This window comes from Tympanuchus pallidicinctus, unplaced genomic scaffold (assembly GCF_026119805.1).
Source record: "Tympanuchus pallidicinctus isolate F22 unplaced genomic scaffold, pur_lepc_1.0 scaffold15, whole genome shotgun sequence".
In the NCBI taxonomy this organism is placed as follows: Eukaryota; Metazoa; Chordata; class Aves; order Galliformes; family Phasianidae; genus Tympanuchus; species Tympanuchus pallidicinctus.
In genome coordinates this window covers 17,126,358-17,141,432 of record NW_026294669.1, presented here as the reverse complement: position 1 = coordinate 17,141,432, position 15,075 = coordinate 17,126,358, and positions in this window count along the sequence as shown.

Here is a 15,075-nt window from a genome sequence, read left to right as displayed (position 1 = left end):
CCTCCTTCTGCACGTGGAGAATGGAATTCAAAATTACTGTTACTTCATGACAGCTGCTGAAGACTTCAGAATCAGAAGACTCGTGAGCTTTTGTGTTTTTCTAATTGTTTCTACATTTCTTCTGCTTGAAGTATGTTATCTGCTTAAAGTAATCCTTGCTTCTGAGAATCAGGCTCAAGGGAATTAATCAGTAGGATGCACATTGCCTGTTCAACTTAAAGATTCTACTGTCTTGATATTGAATCACATTTACTTCTCTTTTATGAAGGGTGAAATCTTTCTGTGCCTTACTACTTTAGAAATGTAGAATTGATTCATATGCTTTTCAAATTATGAAGTGCTAAAAAGTAAGGTGGAGGTCATCAGTTAATTGTGTTGCTGGTAAAGCTCCTTTTCCTCTTAAAAGATTGTTTTGCAAAAACTAATTGCATCCATTTCACCATATAATTATCATCTCATTGGTTTTCAGTCATGAACTTGCCAGGGGAAGGTGGGGTTCTTTCATCTATTAGCGTACTGTAGAAAGGGAAGTCATTAACTGTAGTTGCCTGAAGTTAGTTAACTGCAGTTTGGCAAATGGCTTTTTAGAAGCTATCGTTCCCTCCTTCCCAGTATTATTAGTATAACTTTTATTGAAACTGCAAATAATAACCTGCTGTATGCTTTCTGAATACAGAAAGAATCACCTTTCTATTGTCATAATAAAACTTGTAATAAAAATATTGGTTTTTTTAAAACAAAACTCCCCAAAATAAAGCTGTAACTAGCTATCATTAAAGGCAATGCATAAAACATGTATGTTTTATATATATTAAAAAAAAAAAATTAAAACCCAAACTCCTAAGTATTACAGTGTAGAAGTCCTGATGCAGCAGAAAATATTTAACCTAAAAAGAGGAAATATAGCACCAAAAAAGTACAACCACAATAAAGAATTAGTAATGAATGTACTTAACTTTTTTTAAAAGCAAAAAGCAACCAAGCAACTAAGGCAAAAACAGCAATTTTATAAGCTGCTAGCTTTAATGAAGCTCATTGAGAATGAAGGCAAGATAATTACTACCCATGTTGTCCTACTGGACAGCCTTTTTCACTGAATAGGAAGGAGTGTTGGTAGCAATTCCAAACTCTGCAGTGAAACTTCATGGAGCCCAGACTGAGGGAGAACAGTAGTGTTCCATAAGCATTCCCTGGCAGGGTTTTCACATCAAAAGCTGGTAGCATGACTCACTGTTTCTACTGAATTCCTTCTTTGCAGCTGAGAAAGCATTTCCTGACACCAGATGTAAAATTGGCAATCCTGTAGGAGCTTAGCAGACAGTTCTTTAACTTTCTAGAGCAGTATGCTTCTCAATTCAAGACATTTGTGAAGTATTTTTACTTTGGTAGGTGGGCAAACTCCATATATCACCAGGGTCTCTCTAGAGACTGAATTTGCCAACTCAAGGTTTTCTGTGGTGCGGGTAAAATGGCATGGGTTTGCTAAATGGACATTATCCTATACATTATTTGATGGAATTTTTATATCTGAACACATGTATTAATCAGATCTGGCAGGGAAAGTATTTAACTCTTCAGTATTTCTGAGAATAGCAAATGAAAATGTAGTGTGAGGATTTAATAGGAGTCTGGTATAAGCACTTAGCGCTAGTAGGGGAAAAAAGACACAAAAATGGTAGGAAAAAATGTGTGTGCAAAACATAAGACTGACAACATTCACTCCTTCCTGCTATGGGAAAAATCTCCTCTTGCGGAGAAAAACAGTGCACAGAAGGTTTGTATTTTTATACTGGTTTTCTTACATGGAGTTCTAATTTTAAGAAGCAGTTCTTCAGTTCTGTCCTGTTGCAATGTTTATTTGGATTTTTTTTTTTTTTTAGAACATAATTCAGGCTAATGAAGGAAATAAAGTTTTCTAGTTCATCATTCAATGCTGTATTGTAATTACAATTTACATTCAGCTAATGACCTCAGTGGGATAGCTTCTGACTTTATTGCTATATGAAATGCTTTGGTCTCAATCTGTTTTGGTTGTTATGAAGGCTATGCCATGGACATCTGTGTTCAAGTTTGTTTATAAACAGTAGGTTCTGGTATGGATCAAATACCCATACCATTATACTTCAGAGTAATTACTCGTGAAACTGGACAAGAGGCCCTACCTCATTCCTTTTGCATGTGCAAAATATGGGAACTTGCACAGGAATCTTGTTATTTTAAATTAAGAACTGATATTGCTATCTGTTTTCTACAAATATCTGATCAATATCATATTGTTACTGTCTGAGAATACCAGTTATAAAGATGCAAGTCTGCTTGCTGTAAACATTCATGCTTTTGGAGTTGGTTTGAGATAGTTGTGACTGCTTTGAAGTTCACTGCAAGAACTGGTTAAAATGTCAGGGAAAAGCAGACAGTACAAGAAAACTTGACTTTGGCATCTCCCTTGTTAAACCCCAACTGAACAAAGACATTGATATAAGCACTTAAAGTGCAAGATTTCATTAATAGATACAATTACAATTTCCTCTAATATACCAAACTCCATTAAAGAACTGTACGCGTATTAGAGAAGACTTAGCTAGAAATATTCCCTGACCTTTGTTCCATGCTGTATTGTGTAATAAATTGTATGTAGTGTGTTCCTACCTTATTTTTATAGGATGCATTTCTTCATGTAGACATCGGCTTGTAAATTTTTATTTCTTGAAAGACTAAGATGTTTTGGAGCTTTCCAGAAGGCTTTATACCTTGGAATTAAAGCAGGATGCAACAAGTTAAACATCCTGAAAGTTTAGCTAAGACATCAGAGGAGACTCCTGGAACTGAGGAAGGAACTTCACTGAAAATTTGCAAATGCTCCCAGTTGTGGTTAATGCTTCCAACATAAGAGCCAAAAAAAACCCCAACATTGTTCTTGTTGTGCTATAGTTAGATATAAGCTGAGAGCTCTCGGAAAACAGTATATAACACCAGTGTTATACCTATGTAAAGTATATTTCACTGGACTATATTTTTAATTGCTGAGATAAGAATGTATTATAAGTGATTTTTGCTTATGATTAGATTTAGGGAATTGTGTAGCAGCTTCTAGTCCTTTCCTGTAATAAGTAAAATGTGTCATGATCATACCAATATAGAATTATGAAGCAAATCCTACATGTCAAGATGCCAGTAGGCACTAGGCAGAGTATCGCATGACTGATACAAGTCTATGAGGAGTATTAAGATAAACTCAGAGCGGGAAGTTATTGGCGTGAGAAGATGAAAAGAGAACTAGTTGTAACCAGGCAAATAGGCCAACTGTGGTGTTGAAGGATTCAGTAAACTTCTCAACAGTGAGAGACAAAAAGTTGTTTGTTTACATATTTTCCTTGTAGAATACTTATTCTTTATGGAAAAAAAGTATAAGCCAAACCTTTAAACTGCTGCTTTTTGATGCTGCAGTGACTAAAGTGGATTTTTAAAGGAATTGCAAAAACATTTCTTTGTATGTTATTTCAGGATTTTTACTTCTGGACTAGCTGTACTATCAGTATCACTGTAAATACAACTGTGTCAGTGCCCCTGGGATTCCCACACATTACTGATAAGTATTAAGAATTCATTGCCCTTTTGCTGCTTAGAACCATCTTGATCCTAATGAATAAGTTTTTTTTTTTGTTGTTTCTTTCTGAATTCTTAGTGCTTCTTGAAGTTTTAAGCAGAATTCCATTCTGAAATATTCCTGAATAGTAGTGTTCAATGAGCCCTTTTATTTGGACTTAAATTGTTGTGAGGCTCCATAGGGCTCCAAAGTCTCAGTCCTGAACATACTTGGTTAACAAAAATGCAGAAAATGTAAGCATTTTGATATGAACAAAATAGACATGTTTGTTTGCTGACAGAGCAGGAATCCAGACTTTATTTTGACAGAAGTCTCTTGCCACACATCAAAAGTTATACAAAGTATATCCTGCCTGACTACAGTATTTTGAGCAGTAGACAAAGCAATTTTAAAATGGGAATGAATCAATAACTGACAGTTCAATAATTCAGTACAAATTTAGATAACTGCTCAGTGTATTAAAAGCTACCATTTTATGCCTATGTCTTGGAGGCTGTAGCTCCACTGTGGTAGTAAAACTAATTTTTATTTAAAGTAATTGGTATTTTTAAAGTATTTTAGTTCATTATATGTGTGGATGACATTGAAGTTCTTTTGTTAGCAGAGTGGGAAAGAAACAGTAAGGTTCACTCAAACTTGTGTCTTTAACAGAAAGTGAGTGTAGTTTCTTATCTTGCAAAATATTTTTGGAAGAGCAAAATGAAACAAATATTTATTTAGAGTTCTTGGGAGATGAAGAAGAGAATAAGGCTACAGATTTTCTAATGCTTAGCCTTGTCACTATGTAGGCTCCTAACATCAGACCCTGTTATGTCCTGGAAGAAATGCTAGGCCTGCCTTCATCTGGAATGGAGCCACAAGGAAGATAAGGAAAGCAGGTGGTACCATATCTTTTCACTGATAGAAACATGGGGTGAGTAGGAAGTAATCTTAATTGATACATTTGAGACTAAGGGTTCTGTTTTTGTAGATTTCTCTAAAACTCTTTCCAGCAGAATCTGAGAATCTGCAATAAATATAAAATGGCAGTGATACTTCTTCTGTTCTTGCTGACAAGAGTTGTGGTAGGAATGACATGGTACATTAAGACAAAAAAAAAAAAACACAACTGTCCAAGTTGCTTTAATTTTCGCTCTACCTTATAAACCTTTTCAACTTAAAAACATCACTGTTAACTTACAGTCTTACAAAGTATATTGGCAACATCAGCTATTTTAAACTTTCCAACATATCTCATGAAATCCTCAGTTACTAGATGAATTCTTTGAATTATTACATGAATTATTTTCTCTAATATGTTGATGATGTATAGGAACTTTTAATAAATAGTGTAGTAAAGTAAGTGATAAGTTAATAGACATTGGATATTTATCTAGCAGTCACTGGCAGTTGGGGAATCTGGTAGTTGTTTTAGAAGGAGACCAGCAGGTGGTGCTCAAAAATTAATTGCAGCATAACTGAGTTGAGATTTTCAATTTATTTTCTGTTCTTTTTTGTTCTATGAAGAAATGAATTGGGAATGTGAGTAAGGATGGACAAACAGAGCATCCACCACTTCCCGAAAACTGTTTTCTGAATTCTTATTGTTTTTACTTCTAGCAATAATTATTGGATTTAATTAATCTCAGTTCATGTGTTACAAGCTTTGTCTTGAAACTCCACTATTTTATAATCGGACTAAGATGATCTGCCTTGTTGATTGTAAAGTAACTGTAATGATATTTGAAGAGGTGATTGAACCTGTAGACTTTGAATTTCAGGAAAATAACAAAAATCTCTGGATTGAAATTAAGCTGCAAAAATATCAGTAACATTAAAAGTAATTTAAAAGCTTTAGAAGATTCTACACAATACATCAACTATTAGACATTCTTCAAAACAGAAAATTCAGTGTTAATTTCATATTCACAAACAAAGCAAACTTAACATGCTCTGCCATCCTGTTAACTTCCAGTCTAAGGCTGTGACAACCTGTTGACATGCTGTATTCTAGATGCTGTAAATGATATGCCCAGGTACTTTGCAAGCTGTCAGCTTTACAGTCCCTGTCGTCTTGGATATTTCACTCACAGACACCTTGATAAATATTCACTTCAGTTTATGCAACAGAGTGTGAAAATGAACCTAGCTTGGGTGTTTTGGTAAACGCCAAACAAGCAGTATAGTCAGTTCCATAATTAAATGTATTGGCATGTTAATGAAGCTGTTTCATAAATGTTTAATGTTGGCAGTAACTGCCTTTAGGCAGCTGTACTGGAAAAAAGAGAAATTTCACTTGGGATCAAAAATGTGATAAATGGTAAACTGGTGCTGTCATTTTTTGTGAAGGATGAATTAACCTGGCCGTTGGTAGGACAGGGGTATGTGTAGCACTTGAATGGTGTATCAGTGGAGACAAATGCAGAACTCTCAATTTCTGAGCACACACAAAAGCATTCCTTAGAAACAAGAAATAGCAATTTAAAAACAGGAAACACACAGAATGCAAATATAACAAATATCAGTCTTTGTTTCCTGCTGCTAAGCCTATTGTACTTAGTTGCTCTGAAAGTAGTGCCTCCCACTTATTTCTATGGAAATGACAACAGATACAAAGAGCACAATAGTACTGCTTGATAGAACAAATTCTCAGCTACAAAGCACTATTTTTCAACATAGTCACTACTGTTAGTTGTATATTTTTGTCAGCAATGTACAAGAGCCTCTACACCAGCAGAGGTGGCCTGCTCTTTCACAGTGGTTCTGGCATCGTTGCTGGAAATATACTTCTCACGTAGTCTATCTTTTGTTGGCCCAAACAGATGGAAGTCAGAAGGAGGCAAGTCTGGATTACTCAGTGGGTATGGTAGGACAGTCAAGCAGAGACTGGCATTGAGCTTCATGGTCTTCAAACTGATGTGGGGCCTAGTGTTATTGTTTTACAGAAGAAAAGCTGTATTCTTCTTTTGCTTGACTCTGAAAGTTTTAGCCTTCAGTTTAGTCAGCATTGCAATCTGGTGATCCATGTTTCATGAAATCCAACAGGATCACCCCTTTCCTATCCCAAAAGATGCATATCACTTTACCCACTGAGGGCTGTGTCTTGAGGTTTTTTTTTCAATGAGACATTCACATTTTGCCACTCTCTGGGCTGTTGTTTTGGCTCAGGCTTATAGAGATGACACTGAATCTCATCTCCTGTAATGATATGATCCAGGAAATTGTCACCTTCGGGCTCATTGGTTCCAGAGGTGCTGACAGACTTGCGTGCGGGGTTCTGTTCTTGTGTTCTTTGTGGGACTCGTGTGATGCAAACTTTGCTGTATTCCTATGTTGCCACCATTATGTATCAGCATTGAAGCTGATATTGAGCTCCATACACAGTTCCCTGATTATAATCCACTGATACATGGTGATTTGATCAAGATGCTCTTCAGTTTGTGGTGTGACAGCTGTGCATGGCTGTCTAGAACATAGCTTATCTTTCACATCGTTGTCACCACTGCTGAAATGTATCACCCATTGTCTCATTGTGCTCACATCCACTGTTGTGTTTCTGTAAATGTTTGGTAGGCATTAACAAATGTCAGTAGGTGCCATTTTTCTCCACGTGAAGGAATTCATTGACACACCTTTGCTTCATCCACACTTCCATGTCAGATGCTATTTTGTTATGCTGCTCTGTGCTGCTGTCACGCAGCAACAAAAGGTAATGGAATATTGGTGGGGAGGTTCAACCTCTACTGCCATACCACCATCTGTTTCTGATGCTGTAGGCCAACATAATTGTAGTGGAAATGCTAAGTCACAGCTTGAAATGTGATTGAGCATCTGGTGGGAAGGCAGGGCCAACCTAGGAGAGCTCAGGTGCATGGAATCCCTCTGAGTGGCCAGAAGGGGTGGAGCCAGGATAAACCCCTTCCCAGACCTCATTTAAGGGTTGGCAGCGGAGGCAAGGGTACCTTGCTGGAGATCTCTGCCTTCCTGAGGCCTTCCAAGGGCTTCCAAGGGTAAGCAGATTTTTTTCCTTTATTTCTGTGTCCACAGCTGCTGCACTTGGGCATATACTCACTTGCTGCAGCCTGGGACTTTGCAACTCTGCTATCATTGCTGTGTTTTCTATTGCATTACAGTATTACAATAGTGAAATAGGTGGAATTACTTTTAATTTTTCAATGCAAGTGAGGGAAGAATACTGAAGATCTATTTAGTCTCTGTTAAGTTGCATGTAGAAAAAATGGCAATAATATAGGGCTTTAAAAAAAAAAAGTTCTGCTCATTGCAGCTATTGTAATTTTTCTGTAGCCCTCCAAAGGTGGTTTATCTGCAGCATCCATGAGAAGAGTCTCCTTAGTTTTTGTGTTCTGCATCACTGAGGTTGCTGATTTCCCTGACAAAAGGCATAAAGTATAGAAATGTACACTAGGATTTAATGCAAAACTGTGATTTTTAAGGGACTATAAATATGGCATAGGAGTTCTGATAGACTGAGAATGGTAGGCAGGTCGAAAGCCATATGGAGACTGACTGATTTCCATTTGTGTTGTATGCATGAACAGAAAAAGAAAGGTATTTTTGAAACTGTCAGTGTCACAATAATCTGGTTTGGAAGCTGTGTATGCTGTGACATCTCTTTGAACTCAGAACTGTTCAAAATTTTGTGTTTCTCAGTCGTTATTTTGCTGGTAGCTTTGGCTCCTAGATATAGAATGTGTCTCTTTGCTTTCTCAAATATAGAAATGAAGCCATTTGCTCATGTTTTTGGTGAACAGGCAAGTGTTGTAATGATATTTTGATTCTGTGGTCTGCATATAGAACCTGAACTTCTATGGCAGTTGAGGAAAAATGTAAACAAGCCATCTCTCTATGCAGCAGTAGCTGCATTCTGTACTGCATATGAAGTTAGAACTGCAGCTCATGTGCAAGCTGAATTCAGTGCCATTTGTTAAAGTTCATCTACCCCAGCTCAGGATGTTCTAGGCATGTTTCTTTGGAAATAATAAGGATATAGGTGACGATTAATATTAAGCAAGGCAGTAGTTTTGTCTTTGTTATGTTGCTATGATTGCTTTTTACTGACTTTCAGTACTTTGTTGCTTTGTTGCTCCTGTTGCATATGATATTTACCGCATTTCATTTAGTGTCTGTCAGCTCTCTTATTCCAGAAAAGACTGTTTTAAAGCCTTGTTTCATGCTCTGAATGCAGAAGTCTTCAATTAGCTGTATTTGCATTCAGCTTTGGCTGTAGGGTGAGATCATTCTTCCCCGAAACTGAGCACATATCTTTATGTTTTTGTTGATCTCATCCCCAGTACACTTGGCCAGATGGAAAACCAGAACGGATATGCTATGAAGACGCTCGTGGGACCGAGTGTCACAGAGTTCAGGCAGGCTGTAGTTGCTGACTGCTGTTTTTTCTGTGGGCAGTAAGAGATCATTCTGTCAGACTCTGAAACTTCTGACCATGTAGGGTGGACAGTCAGCAGGAGGCTCAGAACAGGCCTCTGTAAGCCTGCCTCCTAAAATGGGGGGAGGTCTGTGATAGGTTTTGAACTGTCAACAATATCGGCAGATTTCACTGCATCACTTAGAATTTTCAGATAATGTCAGTGTGATCTTATGAGGACCAATATAGACTAACTTTTAGTACCTACTTAATGAATAGACAAACTCAAATCCTGGAATTATAGAGGTTTCTCGTTCTACCAGTAGAGGGCATTCATACTATTCGGTACATCATTCCTCTCCTGTTGACAGTGAATTCAAGGCATTATTTATGGTTATTTCAGTTAAAGGTGAATGAATGAGCATTATGATTGTTCTTAATTTACTGAGCACACCTGCATTCTGTAAAGACCTAAAAAAAGCCTGTAGCTGGGTATATAATGAAGTCTGAAAAACATGCTTGTAAGAAAAGTTATAAGAGATGGCCAGATATTTTCCTGATCAAAAAGCCATTTTGTGTACTGAACTTTCTTTTCAGTTTAATTAAAAAGTTGTTTTTTTGCATTGCAATATTTTTAAAATATCATTGCTTATGTGCAGTGCCAAGCTTTTAAACTCCTTTTCAATAAATAAAGCTGTTCCACTGAGCTTGCATTGAGCATGCAGAGAGCAACAGGAGTTGCAAATAGGAAAATTTTGGAAAACACTTCCTGAATCAAGAATCAAGCTAGAGCATAGGAAGACATTTACGTTATCACAATCATGAAGCTTTAGAGAAAAGAGGTTGTCGTATCAAGATGATTAATCAAAATATTTTTTAAAGCATTTTTTTCATTTTTAAATTAATTATTAAAGAGAATGTTGTTTCCTTGAAAGGAGAGCATGCGTCTTTGGGAGGCTCAGGAAGGATCTCCCCATCCTGGAAATGGAGAAGGCGAGGAATGTAGAATAGCTGGAAGAACAGGTCTGATAAATGGGAATCTAGGCCCATTGTATCACACAATGGCAACTGCTGTACAAACAGTGGCAGTGCAGTTTTAGTCTGCAGGGACAAACTGGATCACAGAACACTTGAGATCCTTTCTGCAAGATAGTTGTTGATCTTTAGCTGTCTGGGGTGGAAATCACTGTTAGAAAATTAGCAGAATAGTTGAAATTGAAGCCTTAAGAAACAGAGGAAAGAGAATTTTTTTTGCTTCTTTTTGATCCTAATCAATTCACCCTTGGGCATTCACTCATAACAAGCCAGAAGATAATATTCTGAGGAAGTCACCATTCATTAAGTCAAAGTAACTGTGATGTATATCACTGAGAATCCAGAACACTAGGGTGAGGATAAGGTGCTTGTCAGAGAGGTCATCCATGGCAGCAGCTGCACCTGTATTGAAGAGCATGCTATCACTAGGACTGCAAGTGGGGTTATAGCTCTCTGCATAATTATTCTCCTAAAGGCTCGGTTACCTTTCATGTAATAATCCAGCACGAATTCATGAAACTGAGAGTGACTGAATGCTAACTTCTAAGTGCCTGACAGCTCTCCCCCTTGGATGCATATATTTCTGTAGTCTCTTTATACTGTCACAGGCTGCTTGACACAGCTTTCTCCTCTGAACTCTCATCAGCTCTCTGGCAAAGCTTATTGATTATTCCTTAGTGGAGCTGTGCATAATAAATATTTGAGTGCAGTCACTGCAGATGGTGTGCTAAGACTTGCTGCTCTCCATCATATTTTATATACAGGGGCCTTTCTCCTTATTCACACTTCCAGTAAGAGAGTTTGAGCCTTAACAATTTTTGAATAGTGAATGGAGTTACGATGACTGCCAGGTGCAGGGAATTCAGGGAAGTTTTTCTTGCTGGTTAACAGATGTCATTCTGTCGCATCCCCCTTCCTTACAGTGGGCTCTGCCACATTCCTGTAATTAGACTTAAAATGTTGCATACGTGTATCTAAGCATGGGAATGCAAAAAATCCCGGTAGGTCTGAGAGATCAGGTGTTGTTACAGAGGTTAAGTTGCAGTAGTTACCTGACTTTTGTATGCTTCTGGGTAGAGATAGAGGGGGTTGGAGGTGTTGGAACTTGTTTGTTCTAGATTTGCCAGGGAATTCTAACCATCGTATTATTCCGCTTTTTTTTTTGTTTCATGTACTGCAGATTAAACATGAGTATTATTCATGCAGGGCCTGCTATTGAGGTAGATCCTGAAGCAGACAAGAACAAAATTTCTAAGAAGTGGGAAAAGGCATTATGGCTCCCTTCCTTTACTCCCCATCATTTAAAAAAAAAAAACAAAAAACAAAAAACAACAACAACAAAAAAACCCACAAAGTTAAAATTTGAATAGGTCCCATATTGTTTATTATGCTTACTATGTTATGTTCTGGCCAGACTTAACAGATATTGAGCTGGCACTTATAAATGAATGAGATCGCTGTTCAGTGGCTTTTTTTTTTTTTTTTTTGTTTTTGTTTCAAGGGGCAAGGTAAAGCTATCAATGATTTCTGGAATGTGTATTTGGTCTTGATGAGACTTTTCATGTAAAAATGATAAGCTGTATGCAAAATCTAAAACGCATACTACAATCAGCTCCTAAAGTTTTCCTGTAATTGCCAGTATGCCTTTTATTTGTACCTTGCTTTTACAAACCACTAATTTTCTCCTTCTAAAAATTATTTATGTTAACCTGTAACTGAAATGGGCTGCAAATGAAATGCTACAGTTCTAATCAGATTGCTGTCTCCTATGGCATTTCTTAGTGCACAATACTCTCTAATATCTGGTGCAACCTAGAGAGAACTCTGGAATGGCAGATTTGCTGGATAAACACTGAGTAAACTGTTGTACAGAAGGATTTAAGAAATACTACAACTTCTGTAAATTATGTTAAGTTTTACTGGGAAAATAGCACAATTTTTTTGAGATTCTTTGACTCTTGTAAATATACATCACATTCGCTTTTGTTTGCTTTGTACTCCACACAGCATATAGGTTAGTCTCATTTGAAATTCATAAACATCATATAAACTGAGTAGACGTGTTATTCAGGCTAACTATCAGCCATTTAAATCTTTAAACTACTGTTTGCTGTTTGAGCCACAAATATAATTTTTATAATGAAGGACTGAAACGTTATTGAAAAACATGCAAAGTTATTTTTACTTTGCATTCTGTAATTTCAACCCGTTAATGCTGAATTAATGAGTTTAGGTGATTAGAAATTTAGTTTCTGCTATTTCAATTGAAAAGATCTAATTCAGATTCATGACCTTTCAGGTTTACATTAGAATGGTAGCTGCCTGGTGGAGCTGTATCACTCTGCTTCTGTTCTCTTCACACAGAAAGTAACAAACCAATTTCCTGATTCAGTCTTAAATTAATCAAAGATGTGGGCTGTCAGACTCTTGACTAAGAATGAAATAGTTGCAAAATTCTTACTGAACTTCCTGCATTCTGCATATTTTTTTATCAGTGGTGTGTGACTTGAAAAAAAAAATGGCTTGAGAAAGTTTAAAAAAAAATAGTTTATTTGCTAGAAATTATGACGCATAGTTGTACATCTAGCTTAACAGCCAAACAGATCTGGACAAAATTGAGTGTCTTGGGGTTTAAATCCTCACAATGCAAGGTTAACCTTCAGACCAGTGCGACCTGCACAAGATCATTATTTTTTTCTTGTCACAGAACGTCCAGTACACTGAGACACAACTAGATGTGCTCTGACCTTGCTGGACTCTTCTACTCCTTGATTCTCTTTTTCCTCGTCTTAGTCTTTTTATCTTATACTGAAAAATATGTTTCTTTTTAATGCTGATAATCACTATCTACTTTTTAAAACAATTTCCTTTGCAGGAATCTATCTCCTGAGCTGTCACACAGCTTTATTTCCCTGTACTTTTCTGTTCACTTTAAACGTTTCAAAAATTTTCTGACCTTCAGCCAAGGATTTTCTAAAGTGCATCTTGAATTTCTTAAAACAGGTTATGCTGCAGGGCTCTGTTTGCAAAGTCAAGAGTTAGCTCACTTGAAAAATGGCTGTGGGACTTAACCCAAATTGATACCATGTTGACCAGAGTCTGTACCTTCTCAAATGTGTTTTCACAAGTAGCAAAATAAAAAGTGTATGAAAATTTAGGATGACTTTTTCCCCCCTTGCTTGCTCCTGTACCTGGGCAGCTCAACTCTGATTCTGTCTTTTTTTTCTTTAACTGTTTGGCCTAAATAGACTCTCATGCTTTTAATTAGCATATATATTTGTCTTTGTGAATTTTAGCCTGGAATGAAGCCAGAGAACTTGGATCTGACTATTATGAGCTGACTTGTAAGGTCCAGCCTGGCATTTACTGGGCTGCTAGAAGAAATAAAACATCTCCTGTCCTTACACCATCACTTTCACATGCACTGGCCTTAGGCATGTTAGTGAAGCCATTCTGCATGACCACTTTCCATGGTGCTTCTGAAGTCAACATTCAAGTAAGACATTCAGCAAAACTGTAATTTACCTTCTAGCACTGCCCAACTACTTTTGCCAGCTCGCTGGATGCCTAATGAATGAGAGGTGTGGTGCACTACAATGGAAAAAATAAGACTGATGGCAAAATCTTGAAGTAATAATTAGAGTAGGTTCAAAGAAACCACAGATGTCTATAATACACCTTCACTTTTATTAAAAATTAGGCATTTCTCTGCCTCTCTGTCAGACATTCAAATATCTAAATGAATCTCAGAACTTAAGGACTTAACTTTCTAGGTCAGACCAAAGGTCTTACCTAACTTGGTATCCTGTCTCTAAGACAGACCAAAAACGGACACTGAGAGAGAACTATAGATGAAGTAAAGCACGTGTAACTTCCACAAACTGTGCTGCGGTCTGTAGTTCAGGAACTTCCTGAGCACTTGGTGTTTGTCAATTCTTGATGAATTTGTCTTCCATCAGCTTGGCCTTCTTCAAGAAGAAATAATGAAGATAAAAACATCATTCTTCGTTTTATGTCCTTTATTCCTGGGAAAAGCTTTGGCCCCATTCCACAAAGACAGAAATAGCTATAATGCTCTTATAGGCAGCTGAGTGGCCTGAGGCTCCAGTATGTAACAGCAATGGAAATTGCACATCTCCTGACAGAAACCTGTGGCAATGGAGCTACATGGAGTGAGACTGACATGTTCTTTATGCTCTATACAGCTGTGTTTTGTTTTTTTTTTTGCTTCTTTATTCTGAAGGAAAAGATTAAAAATAATTATATCTTAAATGAGCTAGCTTTATAAAAGCTGATTCTTCAGATCTTTTAATTGTGCAGAAAACATTGCGCAGTCTTCTAAATCTAGTCTAATACTCAAGTCAGGTTGAGCAAAGGGCATTTCTATTGGTTTGTTATGCAACGTTTCAAGCTCTAGCCTTACTTGTTCCTTCTTTAAAATTTTACTGCATTTTTAATGAAAATATGTGGATAATTTCATGCAGTGTTTGTTTCTGATTAGTACATGGTACTTGACTAGGGTGAATTAATTGATGTAAATGTACAGTAAAAAGCAATATAAGCCACTATAGGTAATACCGTAATTAGCATGTGAGAATTCTCTGCCTTATTAAATTTGTTTTTGTGCCACAATGCACAACCAAGCATTTTTTTAGTCTTTTTTTCTCTTTTCTCTCAAGATATGAATAAAACTGTCCAAGTTGTGCCATGCTTAGTGGATTGTAAGTAGTGACATTAGTATAGAAATTTTGCAAGGAGGAAAGAATGAACTAACAGCAAGTTTGATGCCAGAAGAATGCTTTCCCTAATATATAGACATAATACCTCAATTAAAAATTAGGAAAACTGGTACTACTAGATGTTCTGTGCATTTCTCAAACACTGCAATTTGCACAAAGCTCTTGTACAAATAGTTTTTCTGGTCTACATCAACATGGACTTACACGTGAGACCCTTTGCTGTGTAACAACCTTCTTTATGGTATTTACTTGTTATGAATACTGGCACATACATGCCAGAAAAGATACTTGCGCTATCCTTGAGCTCTGTCCCTTTGCCACTGCTAAGA